Source organism: Cavia porcellus, unplaced genomic scaffold, assembly GCF_034190915.1.
Source record: "Cavia porcellus strain 051 isolate PalLab524CR breed Dunkin Hartley unplaced genomic scaffold, mCavPor4.1 scaffold_36, whole genome shotgun sequence".
NCBI lineage: Eukaryota > Metazoa > Chordata > Mammalia > Rodentia > Caviidae > Cavia > Cavia porcellus.
In genome coordinates, this window is record NW_026947519.1 from 273,279 (window position 1) to 297,841 (window position 24,563).

General features: G+C 35.0%; 1 pseudogene; it reads right to left on the minus strand.

Moving 5' to 3' along the window:
• Positions 1 to 10,238: 10,238 nt before the first annotated feature.
• Positions 10,239 to 24,563, minus strand: part of LOC134474724 (uncharacterized) — a 35,084-nt pseudogene continuing 20,759 nt past the window's right edge.

Genomic DNA, 24,563 nt, shown 5'->3' on the forward strand with positions numbered 1-24,563 from the left:
CTAAGAGGCTTTCAGTGGCGTTTTGGGGGTCTTCAATGGAGAGTATCATGTCATCTGCAAATAATTATAATTTAACTTCTTCTTTTCCCATCTTTACCCCTTTTATTTCTCTCTCTCATCTAATTGCTCTGCGTAGTGTTTCCAATACTATATTGAATAGGAGTGGTGATGATGGATATCTTTGCCTTGTGCCTGATTTAAAAATAAAGGCCTTCATTTTGGGGCCATTTGGTATGAAACTGTTGGTTTGTCATAGATGGCCCTTATTATATTGATATAAAATGATCTATTTCAATTTTCTATAAAGTTCTTATCATGAACGAATGTTGGACCTTATCAAAAACATTTCATGGATCATTAGAAATGATCATGTGATTTTTACTTTTAGTTTTATTGATATGGTAGATTACATTTATTGATTTACATATGTTTAACCATCCTTTCATGCCAGGGATGAATCCCACTTGGTCATGTATAATCGTCTTAGTGACTTCCTGAATCCTATTTGCCAATATTTTATTGAGGATTTTATACTTGTGTTCACTAGGGAGACTGGTTTGTAGTTCTCTTTTTTAGTTGGGTCTTTCTCAGGTTTTGGTACCTAAGTAATATTTGTTTCCAGGAATGACTTAGGAAGCATTGCTTCCCTGTAAATTTCATTGAAGAGTTTGAGGAGTGTTGCATTAAGTCTTTGTACTTCTTGTAGAATTCTGCAGTGAATCCATGTCGGCCTGGGTTCTTCTTTGTATGTAAGGACTTAATTAAATTTTCAACTTCTTTAGTAGAAATTGGGTTATTCAGTAGTTTTACAACTTCTTGACATAACTTTGATTCTTCATATGTTTCTAGGAATTAGTTTCTTTCTTCTGTGTTATCAAACCTATGAGAGTAGAGGTTTTCAAAATAGGTGTTGATGATCATCTTTATTTCTACAGAATCTGCAATTATTCCACCTTTTTCATTCCTTATTACATAGATTTGAGCTTTTTCTTACATTTTTTAAAATAAGGTTGGCTAGGGGCTTATCCATTTTATCTATACTTTCAAAGAACCAACTCCTTGACTCATTGATTCTTTGGATTGTTTTCTTAGTCTCTATTGCATTAATTTCTACTCTGAATTTTATAATTTCCTTCCTTCTTTTAGCTTTGTGCTTGACTTGCTCTTCTTTTTCTAGATGTCTGAGGTGTAACATCAGGTTATTGGTATTCGTTCTGTTTTCCTGATGTGGGAACTGAACTCAGTGCAATAAATTTTCCTCTGAGGACAGCTTTCATTGCATCTCACAGAGTCTGGTAAGTTGTATTTGTAATTTTCATTTTCTTGTAGGTATTCTTAATTTCCTTGGGGACCCACTGATTACTCAAGAGTGTGTTATTCAGTTTCCATGTGTTTGTGTGAATTTTGCAGCATCTTTTATAATATGACTTTTCAAGATTTTGTGTCAGCTGTTCAAAGACTTTAGCCATATGGTTTTACATGAAAAGCTGAGTATAGGAGCATATGTAAATAACCATTTCCAAAAAGGAATATCTTTTAAATACTATAGGATCATTTTTAATGTAAGAATGTAAAATAATGTTGAAAACTATAGTTTTACATATTCTAAGGCAACATTGCCTAGAGATAGAGGTATAGATTTAAAGTAATTCTTCTTTTGCATGCATCAGGAAACTCTTAGAATTTATAATGCTTAAGCAACTCCCACTGGTGCAGCCAGGAGATGATCCAGTTGGGACCTTCTAAGAATCATCCGTGGTGGAACCCAAGTGGCTGCAGAAGATGATAACTTAACTTGCCTGCCTCTTGGTAAGCACCTCCCTCTGGCATGAGCCAGGAGGAGAGCCAGTACCTCCCGTGAGTCTACCAGCATATGGGCTGGAAATCAAACATTACAACCACCGCCTGGGTTAGCAACTGTGGACATAATTCTGAGCACATCTTGAGGGGATGATTGCATGTAATATAACAAATATGGGAAATTTCCTTCCATCTTCTGTTTGGGCAAATTTTTTTTCACTGTTTTCAATATGATTAATTGTACTACCCTATTCAATATTGTCTTTTGGATGACTTTGGAGTTTTCTGTTTTTGATTTGATTTTGCTTTACTTGACTGACTGGACAACTATTTGAAGATAATGAGATATGATAACTATTATGTTATCCTGGTATCCTGCTGTGAAGTTTTGTATCTCACTCATTTATTGTCTCAACTGGCTTTGTTCTGTCTTGTTCATTTGTATTTTTACTACCTTTAAAAAAAGAATTTGCAATGCTTGAAAAATAAGGAGCCATGGAAGATGAAATTTGTATGGATACTATGTACAGTCTACTTCCTGGAAAGTGTGGTGTCAGTGCACTTATATTGGCACACCATGAAAATTTAGACTCTGACTTCAGTTACAAGCATGTATTTGTGTGAAGGTTAAAGTTGTGTCTATGTTTCTTTATTTGAGTGAGTGCTTTGTTATCGTGGGTATACATGTTTGCCTCTCTGTCTTTGTTGGCTGTAGTTTGTTCTGACTGGTCAGTGGGGAGCTCCTGTGGGTCAACTAAGGCTATGATACATCTCTCAGTTTTTCCCTGCTATGCACAGTTCCCTCCCATGAGATCTGTGTGATAAAGCCACAGAGTGTCAAATGTCTATATTGCAGAATCTCACAAAGCATAAGGTGGGATGCTGGTCTTGGTCAGGGGAAAAGTGCAAAACTCCCTGTCTTGGCTTCAGTCTGTCTTTTGTGCCTCTTTTCCCTGATACTTTTCTACCCACATCAGCACTCTTCTTAGCCCATCATCTGAGTGGACAGCTTGGAATTCTGCCAGATCAGTGGCCCTGGCAGAGATATCTAAAAATAAGATCTCACTGTCTTAAGAGCTATACCCCAAAAAGTTACTTCCTGACCTACTAATGGCTGCTTGGGATGAAGCCAACCAGAAGTTTGGTAGACTTCACTGTGAGGAACCAATAAGCTGATATCCATCTCATGGATATTATGAAGGGCAAGAAGCAATTAATGTGGCTCACTTCTTTCTTAAAAGGAGCCAGAAACATGATTTGCATTGAAACTTACATCAAAGATGAGGGCTAGTTGTACATTGTAGGACTACACTTGATGGATCTCGTCAAGCAGGCAGCAGAAACCATTTTAGCACTCAGCAGAGTGGAGGTGGTAAAATTTGTTATAGAGGTGCTTCTTCCAGAAGACTTGATCTACTCCTTTCACTTCAACGGAAGGACTGGAATACAAGAAAGCAGAAATTACATACCTGAAAATACCACTTGTGCATTAGTGTGAGAAAGATCTGTTTGACAGAAGTATCTGGAAGAAGATGAGGTTGACCACCAATAACAGAGATATTTAGTTACACTGCAAGTCTTATGTCTTAGTCTGTGCTTGCTCCCCTCCAAACCTATTGTATCTCTTATGGAATTTTGCCTGGTGTGCAGAGTTGCTGACTTTATATTAAAGCCATTTTTATGGGTTATGCTGTGCTGTATGGATCAAAAAATTGGAACATAGGGGCATCATAATAATATAAAAACACATTCTCCCTTCTACATGTTTTACTAGATGTCATACCTATTAACTGACTAAAATTCAACACTAATCATATCCATGTATGGCATCTGTTTGGGATGAAACCAACCATAAGTTGATAGACTTTATCATGAAGAATCAATTAGCTGGCATCCATCTCCTGCATATTATGAAGGGTAAGAAGCAATTAATGTGGGTGACTTCTTTCTTGAAAGCAGGCAGAAACATGATTTGCATTGAAACTTACCTCAAATGTGAGGACTAGTAGTACATTGTAGGACCACAATTGATGGATATTTAGTGAACATATCCAACCACTCTAATAATATCCATGTATATTTATGTTTCATGCACACTTAAGCATCTGTTTGCTAAAGAGCTTGCAAAGCCCTCTCTGAAGAACATGGACCTATCCCAGAACAATATAAATGTATCACTCATGGTCTCACTCCTTGTTAAAAATCGATATTCCCACATATCTTTTGGCATCCCACTACTGTGGCTACCTATGGAACTACACAGTCTATCAGAGATCAAAGATTTTCACCATTTTCCAATACTGCCATTACCTCATATTTATTCTTTCTAGTGTTTATGTAGGAATAATGACAAAGAATCAGAAGGAGAGAAATTTTGTGAGGCAATACTTTGTACCATAGGTACAGGTGCCATAGAAAAGATGAAATTCATGTGACTTTTGGTTCTGTCTAAGAACTTGGATGATGCTAATTCACACTATTTCACAATTTTGGAGAAATTATCAGCCAATCTCATGAGTTGAGTTCCCATATTCCAATTTGGTGAATGGTGTGTTTTCTATTGGAGAAGGTTCTGCTGCTTCTTGCATGAGATTTGCATTACAGATATTTCTAATATCTCTTCTAGGGTTGATTTCCATTATTCTGGCAAGTTTATATACTCTACCTCTTAATTGAGGGTAATGGATAGGATTTGGATCATAGGACTCTTCATATACCTGCACTGGATAAGATCACATGCCTATATTGTACCTTTGCTGACATTAGTGGGTCTCTCTTTATGTGATACCTCATATGTTTGTAGATGTAAATGTGTATGTTTGTATGTCTTTGTTTCTGTAGAGAATAGCACTTGTCATTCAAGCAGAGCCCAAAAAATCAAGATAACTAATCTCTGCTGATTATAAAGCTGATATCTCTACACACATGTCTAGTAAGTTCTTGGAGTTGATCAAACAATACAGAAAGCCCAGTGTGCATAAATCAGTAAAGCTAGAGGGGAAGAGATTGAGAGTTTATTCTGGAGCTCTGGAGATCTAATGAGAATGTAAATTTTATGGGTCTTGGATCTCCTGCAAGCCTATCATGATGTCAGCAATCAGTCAAGGCCCGTGGAGCAAATTTCTTATTCCTGGAAATCATCCAAAGATATAGTCAGCAGGATCTACCTTCTAGGATGTTTGGTTCTCAGAGGCAACAAACACCCCATTACCTATCTTTCTTATACATTCCCAGGGTTGGAAATGCATCATAAACTGGACCAGTAAATATAATACCTGGAGAGGGATTTCTACTGCATAAATTTCACCCCCTTGTGTGTCCTTCAATGGAAGAAGGGCCAACAAAGTTTAACACACTGGTCTCCTTTCTAACTCACTAAACACAGTTTCAAACCAGTGAATATATTTATCATTCATTGCAAAAAGTTGTTCATTAAAATCTTTTAAACTCACTACCTTCATATATGTTCTCAAATACTTCACTCAAGTAGTATCAAGAAGAGCTCCACCATCCACATCACACAATATTAAATTCTTATTCTTATAAGTTAATTTCATACAACTGTAATTTCCTTCCTATGAATGTTTTGCTAATATCACATTAAATACCTTCATAATCTTAATTTTACAATTTTGATAATGTTATTTTTGTGTGTTTGAAATCATTGTACTGCTAACACCAGCGTTCTTTGTTTTATTAGGTAAATTCCTATGTGAATTGCCTGTTAAAGGCAATTTGCTTTGTACCATCACATCAATCTTGTTCCCTCTTCTTTCCTCTTGACTTTGTTTTATTCCTTTATAGTCTTACTCTATTTTTTCAGTACTGCCTAGATAGTGTTTTTTATTTTCTTATGATTGTTTATAGCAGTCTCCAGGCTAATATCTCTGGCAAACTCCAAGATATCATAGGAGATGGAGTATCTCTTCAGAAAATGTTAGATTCTATGAAATCAGTTGAGCTATTTGCTTTATTTGTGGCAGACCCATTGTGTTCACTTTCTAGAAGCAGAAATGTGAGATTTCAATTTTTTTTTATTTTACATCTTAGGGAGTCTCCTCCCAAAATATGTTTAATATATTCTGTAATCTTTAAAAATAACATATATAAATATATTATTCATAATTCTTCCATGTAAGCAATTTAGTTGTTTTGCGTTGCATTTCCCTAAAAAACTGAGAAATCCTAAAACCAAGTAATACATTACTTGTGATATATACATTGCTTGCAAGAATCCCCAAGAGCTAAAAGCAGCAGTTTGGGCAAAGAGGAAAGCCCTGGCTGTTTCTGCCTTGTTCCATGAATATTCCACATGTTATTTGTGAGTAGTAGTTCAAGTAGATCTTTCAGATTACTTTTCACAACAGAAAGGTAGAAAATATGGCTACTCCTATAATATTCATTGAACCTATTATAAGCAAATTTTGTAGTGTGTTATCAGGCCCAGTCACAAGTGTTAACATGAAGGCTATGAGGAAAAAAAAAGCAATTAGGATGCAAAGAATGGGATGGAAATCCACAAGTGACTGAAGAGCCTAAAAACTTAAGAATTATTTCTGAGCTGGAAATTGTGAAGGTAATTCATAGGGCCTTGGGTAATCAACCAACAAACTCATGGAAGATTTTCCAGCCAGTAATTAATGTAGACACAGGTAGTAAGCAAATTGTAAATTAATATTTTTATATATTACTTTTTCATCAAAAAAGCATATATAGAAACTTATTGGTGCCTACATGTTTTTATTGTTAACTGTACTCGAGGTTGATTACTTATATAATTTATGTATGATGAGATTCTCATGTCAATATTCTCATCAGTGTAACCTCCATCATTAACAGAGTCATGCTTTGACAGTCCGTATTATAAACTTAGCCATACACATGAAATAGCAAGATTTTCTTACAGAGATTATTCTTTTAAATATGCACACACAGGAGGTCACAAGCAAAAGTCCAGAAAAAAATAGGTCACATTTCATCACCTGGAATAAAAAAGAAGATTTAGTTACTGGGCTTTCAAAACAAAGTATACCTTAGAGACATGGTCAGAGGGCCGTGTTGTTTGTAGTTTTTGTTTTATTTTCTTTTGTTTTTGGTTTATGCAAATCTTTAAAGAAAAATGAATCAATTACCAGCATCGCTAATAGTTGACCACTTATTCATTGATAACTTGTATCATTTATTCATTTCTATATTAAATAGTGTATTTAAAATAGGTTTTCTAAAGAACAGCTGAAGAACTTGATGATCATTGAGTTAACTCTGCAAAGAATACTAAAAGACAGTTTAGATACACTTAGGAAAAACCCACTAAGCAAAGAAGACAATTAAACACAATGGAAAGATAAAGACGCAACAGCAGAAAGATAACACGACGACAACATATAATTGTTATAACTATTAATGTAAATGGCCTCAATTCACCAATTAAAAGAAACACACTGGCAGAATGGTACAAGAAACAACATCCACCCATATGCTGTCTATAAGAAAGCCATCTAATCCAAAAGGAAACACACAGACTGAAAGTCAAAGGATTGAATACAATACTTCATGCAACAGGAGCCTCCAAAAAAGTGGGGTAGCTATTCTGTTTGCAGATAGTGTGAACTTCACACCAAGAATGATCAGAAAAGATAAAGAAGGTCATTGCATACTATTTAGGGGGGAAATTCAAGAGGAAAAGATAACAATCTTAAATAACTATGCACCAAATTACAGAGCAAGCAATTATGAAAAGCAAGTACTAATACAAATGAAAAATTAAAACAAGCAATAATACAATTAAACAGGAGATCTTAACACGCCATTGACACCAAAGGACAGATCAACCAGACGGAAAATCAGCAAAGAAATAACAGAACTTAATCACACCTCTGAGCATATGGACTTGATAGATCTCTAGAAGGACTTCCATCCAACAAATAGTGGTAATGAATTCATTTTCAAACATGTGGTCTGGACCACAAGCTTAAAGGAACAATATTTCATAAACTGTCACTTTTTAAGCCAAGACCCAATGCAAGAAACATCCCAAAATGAGTCACAAGCTATTAATGTGGTACTGGCTTATTCAGGATGGCTTCTTCAGAAGCTGATGCTACAGCTTCTGAAGATGCATTGATGCATGTAAAGGGTAGAGGAGGCAGAGGTAGGAGAAAGTAAATGCAGCACAAGCATGAGCCAACCTTTGAAGCCAGGACAGTCCACAACATCTAACTATGAAAGGGATGGCAAATATTTATCATTTATAAACTTCCTATTGGATTTCCATAGTACTTACTGGGTAGTTTCTTTCAAGGAGATTTCATTTTAATCTTATTGAAACAATTTAATGTAGAAGCATGAATTAATATTTGTTAAGTATAAAATGTTGACACTAAAGTACATTTAAGGCTTATTGAGCATTCTGTGAGAGCTATCAATAATCTCTTTCTCCTGAAAGGCAAAACAAAATTTTTCCTTTTCATATTTTCATGAAAGAAAGAGAGAGGGACAGAAAGGGGGGAGGAAGGAAGGAAGGAAGGAAGGAAGGAAGGAAGGAAGGAAGGAAGGAAGGAAGGAAGGAAGGAAGGAAGGAAGGAAGAGAAAGAAAGAAAGAAAGAAAGAAAGAAAGAAAGAAAGAAAGAAAGAAAGAAAGAAAGAAAGAAAGAAGAGGGAGAGAAGGAGTGAGGGAGGCAAGGAGGGAGGGAGGGAGGGAGGCAGGGAGGGAGGGAGGGACATGGAAACAAAAGAAAGACCAAGAGACAAATGGCACTACAATGAGAACCCATGATGAGCCAGTTGTTCACAAAGAACAAAAGTCCAGCAGGAAGGCAGAACCTCACATTTTTGAGGAAAAGATTTGAGGAGGTTGTCAGGTGACTCACAGGGCAGTGAAGATCTTAGGCTGAGAATGATGCTGCAGTGAAGTTATCTTTAATCTGAGTAGACCTGGTCTTATCTTAGTAGGTAGAAGAGGATGTGCCAGCCCTAAGCAACTAATGGAATATCTTTAAAAAGGTGATGCCAAAAATCCAAGCCTCTGTTTATCCCTTAAGGAAGTATTTAAAATTAGTAATGGTGAATTTGTGATCCTAAACAACTGAAGATTCAAGATTCAAATATTACAAAAAATGTAAAGAAACAAGCAAAAACTAAAAATGCATACATATATTAAAAGTTGAAATAATTGCTATGTAAAATATAGGGAAATAAGCAAAGAACAAAAGGGAAAGGAAAAAGAATTAAGGGGAAAAAATGAAAAGATAGATAATGGGCTGAGGCTATAACTCAGTGTAAAGGATCAGGTCTCAATCTATTTTTTGTACAAATACAAAAATAAACTTTATATGTTTATTTTATGTTATTTTATTAGTACACTTTAATTTTACAGATTAATAGTTTCCCTTTGGGAGATTTCTACTGAATGTACTTGGATCATACAAAAGAACCCATCATCCTCTTTTACTCCTTGTTGCCTTTCCATTTTCCACCACACACACTTCTGCTTCCTCCTCTCCCACACGTCTTTCTTTCCTTTATGCTTTCTATACCTTTCTTGAGTTTCATATATGAGTAAAATATGTGATATATGTTTTTTATATAGTCCATGAGGACTATAATTATAGTGCCATATACTCATGGACAACCAAGCACTTCAAAGTTCACATCATGCGACATAGTGCCTCAGAACTGGTCAAAAACCTATGGGGCTTTGGTCTTCCTTGCTGGATTTCTGCCTTACTGCAGTCCCATTCCTTGCTAGGATTCTAATTCCACCATTTAGTATAGGGATGTTTATACCACATTACCCAATAGAAGTTTTAACTTTTATTTTTTTTACAAAGGCTCATTCTAGAAGCTTGCCATAAATCTCAGAATAGATGTGGCCATTGGACATTTCAGCAAAGTGAGAAACTGTCAGGACTTTGGCATCTCTTACAGATGGGCTAAGTGCATTTTGCAAAGAGAAGTCCACAAGACTGTGATCCTCAACAATGGATTAAATAATGGGTTTATATCTGGGTGTGATGTTGGGACATAAAGCCTGTAGAAAGAGTTGGGTCACTGTGGCCAGGAAGTAATGTATCACTTGTTTTCCCTTGTTCAGGACCCTTGCTTTTCACTGCCATGTCATGAGTTCTTTCTCCATTGCCACAAAACTGTGATTCCCTAGTCCTGACCAAGATGAAATCAGCCATGGAAGGAAACCACTCCAAATTGTGAACCAGAATCAACTGCTCTTCTTTAAATTGTGGCTAAGTTGTCCATGCAAGAAGAAAGTAAATAAAGCAGATTATAAGAGAATGATAGGCACTAGGGAGGAAAATTGTACTTTCGAAAACTACAAAACATAGGAAGTATATAACACAGGGCATAAGTCGAGCTTTGTTTTTTGGTGATTTTCATTCTCTTATCTTTTGGGAAAACTAACACTTCTAACTGTAGCTACTGGACTACAGAATTCTCTGGGTTGCAACAATCAGTACTGAAAGAAGTGGAATACACTTGACTCTTTGAGGAGACTGGAGGACTGGGGATTTTCAACACAGGCATTATGACTTGGAGAACCAGCTTATACCAAACTGGACAAAATCCAGGAGAAATGGGGACTCACAATTGTAGCTAGAGCCTTGACACTGGTGAAACCTATGTGCATCAATTTGCCATTTGCAGACTTCTTTCTACACATGACAGCACTTCTTTGACTCACTAGATCCTGCAAAGGCAAAAGTAGAACTACATTAAATCATTTTCCCAAATTCTTACTCAAGCTAGGACCAATAGGTTAGAATGAATACTCACTAAAGGGGGGGATTTAAGGCTGATTCATTTTTTTTTAAATCACACTTACTGCTCAATATATTCTAGAATGTACCATTCCAAGAAAATCTTTATGGATTACACCAAAAGATGGTGTTTTGCCACTGTGGAAGTAGAAAAGATTAGACTTACCAATCCATAAAAAGTAAGACCAGCATTTTAAAATGAGTCAATTATATGAAATGCCCAACTTGTATTATAAATGTTAAATCTACTCTACCATGTAAAGTAAAAAAGGAAAAGTAACATTAATCATGTATGTCAAAATTATCAGCATATACCTCTATATTAATCTGTGACTAAAAAGCATATAATTTCAGAGGGTAAGGCATCACTATATTCAATGCATTTTATTATTTAAGGTTAGGTGTCTACTTCTTTAGATACTGACAAAGATAAGTGTACAACATTGTGAAGGAGAAAACTAAAAAATCCTGTGAGGTTCACCATATTTGCATCAGCACCTTTGGCCTTAGAAATGAAGCAAACTATGGAACCATCTATGTCAGGTTGTAGATGGGCACAAGCTGATGTTGCCATGTTTCTGGATTTTCATCTGTATGTCCTGAGGTAACAGAGGGAACATCAGTATCTTGAGATATTGGTTATTTTGAAGCAGCAAACCTTGAGATAACACTATATCCTAGTTTTTTACATAAGCCAGTATGTCCATGTTATTATGCGAGAAGACTGTGTTTTGCTTGTAATATCATTAGCAATTTGTTATACAAATTATTCCATTCCCCTTTAAGTTATTCAAAGTCTCTTTAAAACAAAATGTATTTATTGTCAATGTTACCACTTATTCAAAATTTAGAAGTACATTGTGATTTGTAAAATTCCAAATTCAAATTCAAATCAATCTTCATTTTCCTCATCAGGCAAAAAACAAAGTAAAATAAAACTCCATTCTTTCTTCAGTTTCAAAGCAAGCAAGGAATTTAGACATAAATTACTTCTTCTTTTTATATAAACTGTTGCAATAAATAGATTTTCCTATTACATTTTGACCACTAAAATCCTATGGAATAATTATCAATAAAATTATTTTATTAAAAAAATGCAGGTTCTTGTTTTGGATGAAAATCATAATAGTTCTGAAGTTACTAATCTGGACACTTACAATTAGAGTCTTTCCTTAAACTCTAATACCAAAGTGCAATGGCCTCACATGGTTTAGAATTACTGCCCTAAAAAGACAAGAAACAACTAACCTGACTTAGGAGTTTGTAGTCCAGACAGCAAAAATTCTGAGTTGCTTAGATTCTTTATATGATCCAAACATGCTAATGTTTGAATAGATGTCTTGTGCATTTTGATGGAGCAGCAATGCTCACTCATTTTTTGCTGCCTCACTCACGAACCAGAATCTCTCATTGAGTAGAATATGTGACACCTTAGCAACTCTCAGAGGCTTCCCAGTATGCTTAAAGCCCAGTATTACAGCAGAGTCTTCAGGGTTCCTACACATATAGGCAAGATTTAATTAAAATAGGCCCACTAAGAAATTTGAACCTGCAAATCATACTAGGTTTTCAAAGGTATTCCTTTAACTGTTCCACAGAGAGTCCCTAGTTTTCTGCCAGACAAATCAGAATTCTATGGAGCACGTGGCATTCACAGATAATAGGACCACAGAGGAACTAAATAACAGAAGTACCAATCAACCAGGCAGAAAGAATTTATTGGCTTGCTGGAAAGCAAGATGTCATGAAACAAGAGACATAATTCAGGTACTGTGGATTTTTTTACCAGAAGAAATCTACACCAATCTGATTCACATGTAATCAATAATATGACATAAGTGGAGGAAAAGCTGGAGATTACATGTTTCTGACATACTGGGCAGCAGTGAGAATCCAAGAGTTGCTAATAATGGAACCATGGCAGATTTAACTGTTGTAGTTTATGATAACAGGCTGCCAAGGCATTGCATAATGAAGAGAAATGTGATCTGTCAAAGCTGAGAGAAACATAGAAATGTAGCTGGTGAACTCTTATTGATATTCCATGTTTTCACCTGAGTTAGTTACTAATATCTTAAACACATTGACATCATGAATGTGACTTAGCTTGACATAGTGCTCTCTGTCAATTTGTCTGTGAGTTGTCTGAGAAAACAAAAGTGTTCCAAGTACATTTTTCCTTAAGATTCAGATTATATTACCTCAATCCAAATGTTAGTAATAAATCCAGGCTTCTCTCTAATTGTAAACCTTACATAGCTATTATCTTAGCATGTTAGAATTTATTATTGCACTTGGGCATGTAAGTAGAGCATAGCTATGCATAAAATGATTTTAAAAATTAAAGTTTTGGAGTTAGCACAACTATACAGCGAGCAAACGGAGATAATTTACTATTATAGTCCACATAATGTAAACAGAATTAATAGGAAATTCTGGCTTGAATGTTGGAAAGTTTCACATATTCAAACCAAACTGATGAGTTGTCAGATTTTGAATTTATATAGGAATATTAACACAAAACTTTTAAATTTTTATAATTTTATACATTTATTTATACACACACACAAAATGGATAGTTATACTACTAAACTCAGTCCATCAAGTAGAACATTTTGTGCTTTCATTCTTTGATAATTTTTTTCATGTCTAAATCTTGTAACCTGCGCACCTAAATGACAATATGCAATGCATTAACTACTATTACTTTCTTATATTATTTTTGAAATTATCTGTCACTTTAAGCTTTCTTTTTTGTTTTTAAATTAAAATATAAAAGTACAAAGCAAAATTTAGAGCTCTTCAAATAGCAACATGCTTATTGAATGGTGGTTAATGGACACGTTGAGAAAAGCAGCAAATATTATCCACTGTTGGCTGATTAAAAATGAACAGAAGAAACAATGGTGCCTCAGTTTATAATCTTAACTTGTTTTATAGTTTGGAGCAGATGACTGCATGTGTGCTTTTGTGATGAAGATGGCCCGGATTGTGTTCATCACCCAACATGAAGTTTTCTATCTGAAACAAAATTTTGCCAGTGCGTTTTGGAATGAAATTATTTGCAAAGAGAAGTTCCCATAAAATGAGGTATCACTATGTAGTTGAAATTTCAAGCATGATTTGGATCTTCAAGACAACCTGTTTCACGTTCTCCATGTGAAAAATTCCATGGCTCAAGATTTGAGTGAAGAAATTTTATGTCCTCAGTTAGGCAGAAAAGACAGTCATCTCTATGTGAGGCAGCTGATAAATGGTTTTTACTTAGGTAAAAATGTAACACATAGATCTGAAATGGATGCCTGAGTAAGTAAGGATAAGCAGAGAAATGTAAACTGCCAACAAAGTGTTGTGAGACAATTTAGGATAGGCAAGAGAAGAAGGAAGGTGACAACCACAGTGTCATATAAAGTTGGATTAATACAGGAACTGACAAATAGCTACCACCTATCTAGTTGGCCAACACTAATGCTTTATAATAGGTTTACTAGATATGCAAGCTACTGGGCAAAGAAAAACTCAGAATAACACATTTAAGCACATCATTAGGTTTTTTTTCTCCTTTGCTTCTAAGAATGTGATAGATGTTTGCACCTTTTAGGGTCTCAAGAGAGTTTATTAAAATAACTATTGTCATCTCCATTACCCAGGGTATTATGACAGTTACACAATACTCACTACGGCATAACTTCTTAGTATTTTCATGTTACATTTCTTAAACATATAGAAAGGCTCATACTATTCATGAAGTTAGCTTGCCCTCTACCTCCATTCCGCTTTCCTATTTTCACCATCCTCTTCATTTCCTTCTCATACCTTCTTTACTGCCATTGTCTTGTGACTGACTCTGAGGTTGTGGTAGACAGATGAAGTTAGGCTGAATCTCCAGTAAAATCTGAGGCTTTAATAGAAATAGTGACTGATGGGGAGGCAGAAAGACAGGTAATCATGGGCTCTTGCTGAAATCAAAGTGCAAGGCTGAGCCGTGTTACTCCATGGAGCCAGAAAATGAAAGGTCTCACTTGGATGAAGACATAGGGCTTTATTTAATGTTCATCAAAGTTTCTCAATATTCCCACCTGCACCCAAGTGTTTTTTCATGGTAGCTAGCACACCAAAGGTGCCCAAGGGTCACCCTGTAGGAAATAGAGAAGTGATTCAGTTGATAACCTGGGGAATTCTGGAAGTAATTTGAGTGTTCAACGGTTTACCCCATGCATTTCATAGGCCCTGAATTTGTTGCTTTCCAGTCATCTTCCCCAATAGCTTTCTTGGCTTCCACACAGAAAGTAAATTCACTTGTCATGGGCTAAAACTGTTCACAAGTGCTGGCTTGCAGGACACTTCAGTGTCTTTTTTGCCAAATTCCAGGTCTTCCTGGTTAGCAAGAGAGAAGAATGGCTTATTTGTTTTCTGTTCTATTTGTTTTGGATGAAATTTAGACTGTGTTTGGGAAAAATATGGCAGCAAAGGGAGGTAATAAGACCAAGAACGCCATTCTGATTACCAGCAAATCATTTCCTCCTACCCCACTTCCTTTATAGTACTTACCCCTCAAAAGAGACCAGCTTGATAGCCAACAGTCATACAGTTGTTTATTTTTTTCTTGCTCCAAATTGTTATCCAGACAAATAGGAAGCACAAGAGGTTGGAGATGTAGCAGCTCTTTCAGAAAGTTCAGGCTTGGTCCTAGCAGCCCTGGGGAACCCATATAGGGCATGGCATGGTGAATACCCACAATATGAGTTTAGTCTGTGGCCAGGAGGTTAATAAGCCCCGCTTACAGCATGATTAGGGCCTCTGAATTTTCTGGAAGAAAATGTGTTTACTACCTCCCCATTGTAATTTGAAAAACAAACTCAGATGTCACATGAATTAATGGCTTCATAATAAATGCATGGATTTATTCTTATTACCTAATCTACTGGTTGCCAGAAAATATTTTAGAAATACAAAGCATTATTAGCTATAGTAAGGCATTATTAATTCCAACAAGGGTAAACATTTTTGAAATGGAATGTTAACGTTGCAATGCAATCAATCTTTGTTGTTAATTCTGACATGAGGCCCACTAATGCACCTCAGTGGTAGAGCATTCGCCCTTCACAAATAAACTTCTGGGTTCTCTCTCCAGCCACAAATGTGTTACAACTTTATCGTTGCACTCTCTAATTTTTATGGTGTTTAATAATTAAAGGTAATACACATTAAAATTTAGGAAATGAAATAATCGGCTAAAAAGAATGATGCTTTGACATCCATGAGCCTAATTTCTCTTGTGTAAACTAATGTGTTGACCACACTTTTGAAAAGAAAAAAAATTCAGCTACACAACTGAATTTGGTTATTAAATCTGGAAGTCTTTTCTGTGGCTTTTTTGGGTTCTTGTATGTAGCGTATCAAGTCATCTGCCAATAATAATAACTAAATTTCTTTCTTTTCCATCTTTTTTCTTTTTTAATTCTCTCTCTTGTCTAATGGCTCTGGCTAAAGTTTCCCATGCAAGGTGGCAACAGTAAGCATCCTTGTCTTATTGGTAATTTTAAAATTGAAAGCTTTCAGTTTTTGTCCATTTAGTTAGCTGTTACATGTTCATTTATCATAGATACAAGATCAACACTCAAAAGCAGGTAGCATTGTTGTACACAAAAAATGAAATGCGCCAAGATGTGAAGCAGGGAAGCCACATCCTTAATCATAGCATCCAAAGAACATGAAATATTTAGGTATCACTCTAACAAATGAAGTGAAGAGATATATTCAGAAAATTATAATATTCTGAAAAATTGGCTGAAGATGATAGCAGAAAATAGAAAGATATCACTATGTCATGGATAAGAAGAACCAAATAGTGAAAATGGGCATGCTCATAAAACTGTTGCACAGATTTAACAGAATCCCAATCAAGATGACTTTAGCAAGGCTAAGCATATAGCTCATAGACATAAGTACCTGACAGGCAAACACAAGGTCATGAGTTCAGTCTCTGGGACTGAAAAACACCATTAGTATACCTTATTGACAATATAAAATATTTCTAAATTTCAAGAGATGTAGAAGAGCAAAGAAAATCCAGGGCAACAAAGACAAGGTAGGAGGCATCACAATGCCTGAGTTAAAAATAACTTTTGGGGGGAGCCAGGAATCCAGCTGAGGACCTTAGGCATGGTAGGCAATCACTGATGCCCCAGTGCTGTATTGCCAGCCCTCTGAGTGGAAATTTCTACAAAGCCAATTGTTAAAATCAGAATATAACCAGGAAAAACAAAATTAAACACAGTTCTGAGGATCACAGGAACAAATTACACTATACTGATACAGTTAAAAATGCACTTAGCTACCTTAATGACAACAGAGTGAAACATAGTCACTGGATGAATGATACACTCTAAATAAGTGGTGCTGGAAAAACTGGCTTTCCATGTAAGTAAGACGCAAATAAGGCCCATGTCTGTCACCTTGCATGAAACTAAAGTCAGAGTGGCTCAAAGTTCTAATACTAATTAAAGAAACACTGAATCTGCTAGAAGAGAGCACAGGTTGAAATCCCAAAGACATAGGTGTAGGAGAGAGCTCATAAACCAAACCTAGACTGCACTAGAAATACTTTAAGGAATCAAAAACCGGGCTCTCACTTTCTCAAAAAGATTTTGCACATAAAAAGAAATCACCAACAGAACAAAATGACATCCCACAGAATGGGAAAATATTTAGCCAGTTGCTCCTCAGATAATGGATTTATATGTACACATAAAAAGAACTGAACACCACCAAAATTCACTGATTCAAAGATCCAGTGAAAACCAGATCTTATATGAATACTTACTTCTAAGATAAAGAAATAGGCCAGCACCATTGTTACCAGAGGATGGGCAGCCTGGCGTTAGTGTCCGCACACCATCCCCCCAACCCAGCTAGTTTGGTACCCTCACTTGGCCTGGGACACAGAATTTCACAGCTTCCTGTTGCACTGGACCAGCTCAGCAGGTCTTGACCCAGCCTGCCCCACCCCCATTGACCCTCTCTTAATCCAGGGAACTGGGCAGCCAGAGTCCCAGGAGCTGAGGGCATAGAAGAAGATTTCCAACAAGCACCGTGAAAACCTTGGAATAACACTTAAAACACAGAAATATAGGAAAATGACTAACCAAAAGACCAAATTAAAATCTCAAACCTCCAGCCCATCCCAAGAAACCTTAGGAGCTATGTACATAGAAGAAAGTATATGCCATATACCTGAAATATTGGACATAATAATGACTGAAATAAAAAGGCAACTCTGGGAAGCTTTAAAGGAATTCAAACTAGAAATAACCTCCTATGTAAAAGAAGAAATGGTAAAAAAAAATGGAGATGTTGAACATATCTAAAGAAGATATGTTCTTTAGTTAACAAATTGGATCAACTAAACAAAAAGATGGAATCCCTGGATGAACAATATAAGAAACAACAGAATACATAAAGCAGATGCAAAGAGATATACAGGAAATCAAAAACACCATTGAAGGTTGTAAAAACCACCTCAGTGAAAGTGAAGATAGAATTTCAGACCTCAAAGACAAGATTGAAGCTAATGAACAAGAAATGAATGATTTTTTAAAATAACAAGAAATCAGGAAATAACAACTTAACAGCTGCAAGATGATGAAAAGAAAAATAACATAAGATTGACAGGGATAAATGAAAAAGATGGGGACAACATCAAGGATGTCAAGAGGATATTTAGAGAAGTAATAGCTGAAAATTTACCAAATGTGAGATTGGAAACTGATATCAGGATCTGTGAAGTATATAGAACTCAAAAGGGCCATAACCAAAGGAAAACTACACCCAGACATATAATATTGCCATCCCAGAAATCCAACAAAAGAATAGAATATTAAAAACTGTCAAAGAGAAAAGACAGATCACATATAAAGGAAAACCTATCCAAATCACAGCAGATTTCTCAGCACAAACAATAAAGTCAAGAAGAGCATGGAGTGAAATTTCAGATCCTAGAGGAAATCAATTTCCAGCCTTGACTGATGTACCCTGCAAAACTGTCCTTCAAAATTGATGGAGAAATGAGATACTTCCATGACAAAGAACAGCTGAAGAACTTCATAATCACCAAGCTAACCCTGAAAAAAAAATACTGAAAGATGGTTTAGATACACTTAGGAAAAAACCACTAAGCAAAGCAGACAAAAAGATGGAAACAAAAAGATATAACAGCAGAAGGATAGCATAAAAACAATAAACCAATATATAATACTAATAACCATTAATGTAAATGGTCTCAATGCACCAATTAAGAAAAACACACTGACAGAAGGGATCGAGAAACAACATCTAACCATATGCTGTCTACAAGAAACCCAGCTAACCCAAAAGGCTCCTCACAGACATGAAAATCAAAGGATGGAAAACAATATTTCATGCAATAGGAACCCACAAAACAGTAGGGATAGCTATTCTGTTTGCATACAATATGAATTCAAAACAATAATAATCAAAAGAGATAAAGAAGGTCATTACAAATTGGTGAGGGGAAAACTTCAAGAGGAAGAGATAATAATCTTATAAATATATGCACCAAATTCCAGAGCACCCAGTTATATAAAACAACTATTAACAGAAATGAAAAACCAAAGGGGCGGTAACACAGTTATAACAGAAGACCTTAACAAACCATTGATATCAAGGGACAGATCAACCAGACAGAAAATACACAAAGAAATAACAGAACTGAATCACACTTGTGAACAAATGGACTTGATAGACATATACAGAAGGTTCCATCCAACAACATCAGAATACACATTCTTCTCAGCAGTACATGGGTCATTCTCTAAAATAGACCATATATTAGCTCACAGAACATATTTAAACAAATGCAAAAGAGTTGAAATTATCCTTTGCATATTATCGGATCATAGTGCTTTGAAATTAGAAATTAATAATAAAATATACTTCAAAAATCCCACAAGCACATAGAAATTGAATAGCACATTAATGAGTAACCAGTAGGTCACAGGCAAAATTAAAGAAGAAATTAAACAATAACTACAAGAAAATGAAAATATAAATACAACTTACCAGAATCTGTAGGATGCAATGAAATCCATCCTCAGAGGAAAATTTATTGCACTGAATACCCACATCAGGAAAATAGAATGAATACAAATAAATAACCTGATGCTACACCTCAAATAGCTACAAAAAGAAGAGCAAATCAAGCCCAAAGCCAAAAGAAGAGAGGAAATTATAAAAATCAGAGCAGAAATCAATGCAATAAAGATTAAGAAAACAATCCAAAGAATCAATGAATCAAAGAGTTGGTTCTTTGAAAGAATAAATAAAATCAATAAGCCCTTATCCAACCCTATTTTAAAAAGGGAAGAAAAAGCTCAAATTCATGCAATAAATGAAAAAGGTAAAACCACTACAGACTCTATAGAAATACAGAAGATTATCAATACCTATTTCAAAAACCTCTACTCTCAAAGGTTTCATAACACAGAAGAAATAGACAAAAACATATGAAGTAGATGATTCTTTTTAAGGAAACAAGAGACATTGTTGAAAACCATTGTTGATAACCTTGTACTCGTGTTTTACATCATGTGCTATGTCTATCCTTAGTTTTGACTGACAGCTTTGTTTGCCATATTTGACTTTATTCTCTACTCCCCCCCAAAAAAAGTAATAAGAACTAAGGAGTAATAAAACCCAAAATGTGTAAATTTTGTTGTAAAAAAGAGAAGGAAAAAAAGTGCTCTAAAGGATACAACAGCAAGTGTGTTTAGGGGTGTTAAATAGCTGACCATTTTAATCTTTTTGGTTGGATAATTGAACACAACTGTTTGCAGTCTCACTGTTTGAGTGTCCACTTTGTATGCTTTGATACTGTGACTTGAGCAACTATCTCTAAGATGATAATATGTAATCTATTAACTGGTGAATTTTACTGTTTTGTTTTGTTTTGTTGTTGTTGTTGTTGTTGTTGTTGTTTGTAGTTCTGTATTACTTGTATCCTTACACCGCTTTGTTTTGTTTTTTATTCCTCTTTTTACTTTTAAATAAAATTAAATTTTAAAAAAACATATGAAATAGCAAAGCTACGTCAAGAGGATGTAAAACTGCTGAAAAAGCCAATTTTTATTAATGAAATTGAAAATGTAATTAAGTCCTTACCTACAATGAAGAGCCCAGGCCCAGATGAAATCATTGCAGAATTCTACAAGAAATACAAATAAGACCTAATGCTGACACTCCTCAAACTCCTCAATGAAATTGAAAAGGGAAGCAATCCTTCCTAAGTCATTCCTGGAAGCAAATATTACTCTAGTACCAAAACCTGAGAAAGACCCAACTAAAAGAGAGAACTATAGACAAATCTCCCTAATGAACACAGATGCAAAAATCCTCAATAAAATATTGGCAAATAGGATGCAGCAAATCATCAAGAAGATTAAACATCATGACCAAATGGGATTCAACCCAGGCATGAAGGGATGGTTCAACATATATGTCAATAAATGTATTTCACCATATCAATAAAACCAAAAGTAAGAATCACATGATTATTTCTATAGATGCAGAAAAAGCTTTCGATAAGGTCCAACATTAATTCAAGATAAGAACTTTACAGAAAATTGGAATAGTCTTTACTTCAATATAATAAAGGCTATCTATGACAAACCAACAGCCTATATCATACTAAATGGCCAAAAATTGAAGGCCTTTACTTTAAAATCAGGCACAAGACAAGGATGTCTTTTATCACCACTCCTATTTAATATAGTATTGGAAATACTAGCCAGAGCAATGAGACAAGAGAGAGAAATAAAAGTGATAAAGATAGGAATAGGGAAAGTTAAATTATCATTGTTTGGAGATGATATCATACTCTACATTGAACATCCCCTAAACACCATTGAAAGTCTCTTAGGTATAATAAATAAATTCAGTAATGTAGCCTGATACAAAATCAATACTCAAAACTCAATAGCATTCCTATACACTAACAACAAAATCACAGAGAGAGAAATAAGCCAAACCCTTCACACTAACAACCAAGAAAATGAAATATTTAGGAATTACTCTTATGAAAGAACTGAAAGACCTATACAGGGAAAATTATAATACACTGAAAAAAGAAATTGAAAATTATCTCAGAAAATGGAAAGACCTCCCTTGCTCATGGATAGGAAGAATAAATATTGTGAAAATGGCCATTCTCCCAAAACTGTTATACAGATTCAATGCAATCCCAATAGAAATACCATCAACATACCCATCTAGAAAAATCACTCCTAAAATTCATCTGGAGTGAGAAGAGACCTAGAATAGCAAAGACAGTTCTACGCAACAAAGGCAAGGCAGGAGGCATCACAATCCCTGACTTGAAGTTATACTACAAAGCAACAGTAGTAAAATCAACATGGTACTGGAATCAAAACGGAGCGGAAGATCAATTGCATAGATTAGAAGATACAACCACCACTACAACCACCTTATCTTTGATAAAGGAGCCTAACAGGCTCACTGGAAGAACAGCAGTCTTTTTTAATAAATGGTGTTGGAAAAACTGGCTCTCCGTTTGCCAAAAACTAAAACTAGGCCCATTCCTATCACCATGTACTAAATTAAAACCTAAATGGATCAAAGATCTGAATATTAAAACAGAAACACTAAATCTATTGGAAAACAATTTGGGTAGAAAACTTGAAGACATAGAGAATTCATGAACAGGACTCAAACCACATGGGAAATATTTCCCAGAATCAGTAACTGGGACCTCCTCTTATTAAAAAGTTTGTGCACTTCAAAAGAAATCTCCATCATAGTGAAAACAAAACCCACAAACTGGGAAAAATTCTTAGTGAACTGTCCCTCAGACCTCTAGGTCTCTTTCTAAAACATATAAAGAATTTAAGAAAAATCAGATTCCCAAAATTCAAAGATCCAGTCAAAAAAATGGGGATCTGAGATGAATACACAATTCTCAGTTGTAGAAACACAAATGGCAAACAAATACATGAAAAAATGTTCATCATCATTACTCATTAGAGAAATGCAAATTAAAACCACACTAAGATTCCATCTCACTCCTGAAGGAATGGCCAGGATCAAGAACACCATCAACAACAAATGCTGGAGAAGCTGTGGGGAAAAAGGAAATCTCCTGCTCTGTTGTGGGAATATAGATTGGTGCAACCATTGTGGAGGTCAGTCTGAATATATCTCAAAAAGCTGGGATTGGAAGTCTCATTTGTTCCAGCTATTCCACTTCTAGCCATGTTCCCAGAAGAACTGAAAGCATCAGACCATTTATATATGTGCACCTATGTTTATAACAGCAAAATCTGTAATCGCCAGATCTTGGAAACAACCCAAGTATCCATCAGCTGAAGAATGGATAAAAAAGTTGTGGTATTTTTATACTGTGGAGTACTACTCAGCTATAAAGAAGGATCACATTGAGATATTTATAAATAAATGGACAAAGCTTGAGTCCATACAAGTGAAATAAATCAAACTCATATGTATGAATACTGAATAGTTTCCCTATTGTAAGAAATGATTCAACTATATAAAAGTATGTGGTAATCATGATTCCCCATTATGTGGCTTTGAAGCCGCATAAAGTTTTCACTCATTAATTGGAATGGCTTTATTCTGGGCTGTTTGATATTATTGCCTGTGATGAAATGAATAGGTATTTTGAAGAAAACAAGACATCAGGATGGCTAGTGCTGATTTAATACCATCTTGTTTTGAAGTCTCACCAAACTGTTTTCTGTCTCTTCTGTCTCCACTGTTTTTATCATGTTTTATCTTACTGGATTTTATTATATGTGATAGTATAAAAAATTTTATAGGCAAAGAGATAATATAGAAACCATTGTTCACTTTCCATTAGCTGGTTCTAAATACCCTGTAATACTTTCATCCACTTGAATGGTTTTACACTGTCTTGATATGTTTGATGCTATAGTATACAAAGTTATATTCAAATATTTCAAGGAAAGAGACCCTATGGTAACTACTATTAAGTCGGGTTATCTTGTGGTGAAGCACTAGGTTGCTGAAATTGTTATGCTTTGACCTGTACTGTTTTATTTAAATCTCCCCCTTATTCATAAAAGAATTTATTTTTTTATTATTTTTTTAATTAAGGGAAAAAATAAAAAAAAATAGCAGGGTATATTATAGTAACTTTTTTATTTCCTATTAAGTTGATTTGAAGCCCTGTATTACTCCCTCTATCTTGTTTTGACTGATTTTACTCTGTTCTATTCTGTTGGATAGTATCAAGTTTGACAGTATAGGCAACTACTTTGAAGGCAATAAGATTCACTATGATGCCCATTCTGGTTTGACTATTATCTTCTTTTGAAGTCCCGTAATGTTTCCAATGTTTAGTTTTTATTGGTCTTGTTCTGTACTGTTTTGTTTAATTTTATTACACCTAAAGATATACACAATTCTTTTTAAGGAAGCAAGAGGCATTATGGTAACCATTGTTGATAACCTTGTATTCTATTTTACATCATGTGCTATGTCTATCATTTGTTACTGACTGCTTTGTTTTGTCATATTTGGTTTTATTCTCTTCCAAAAAAGTAATACAAACTCTGGGAGTAATAAAACCCATAATGTGTAAATTTTGTTGTAAAAAAGAGGAAAAAAGGTACTCTAAAGGATATAACTGCAAGTGTGTTTAAGTGTGTTAAGATAGATGGCCATATTATTAAGTTTTTGTTGGATCATTGAACACAACTGTTTGCCGTCTCACTGTTTCAATGTCCACTTTGTATGCTTTAATCCTGTAACTTCAACTACTATTTTTAAGATTACAATATGTAATCTATTAACTAGTGATTTCTTGCCTTTTTTTGTAATACTGTATTACTTGTACCGTTATATTGTTTTGTTTTTTTAAGTAAAAAAAAATTTAAAAAAAAGAAAGTGCTCTAAAGGATTTAACTGCATATATATTTA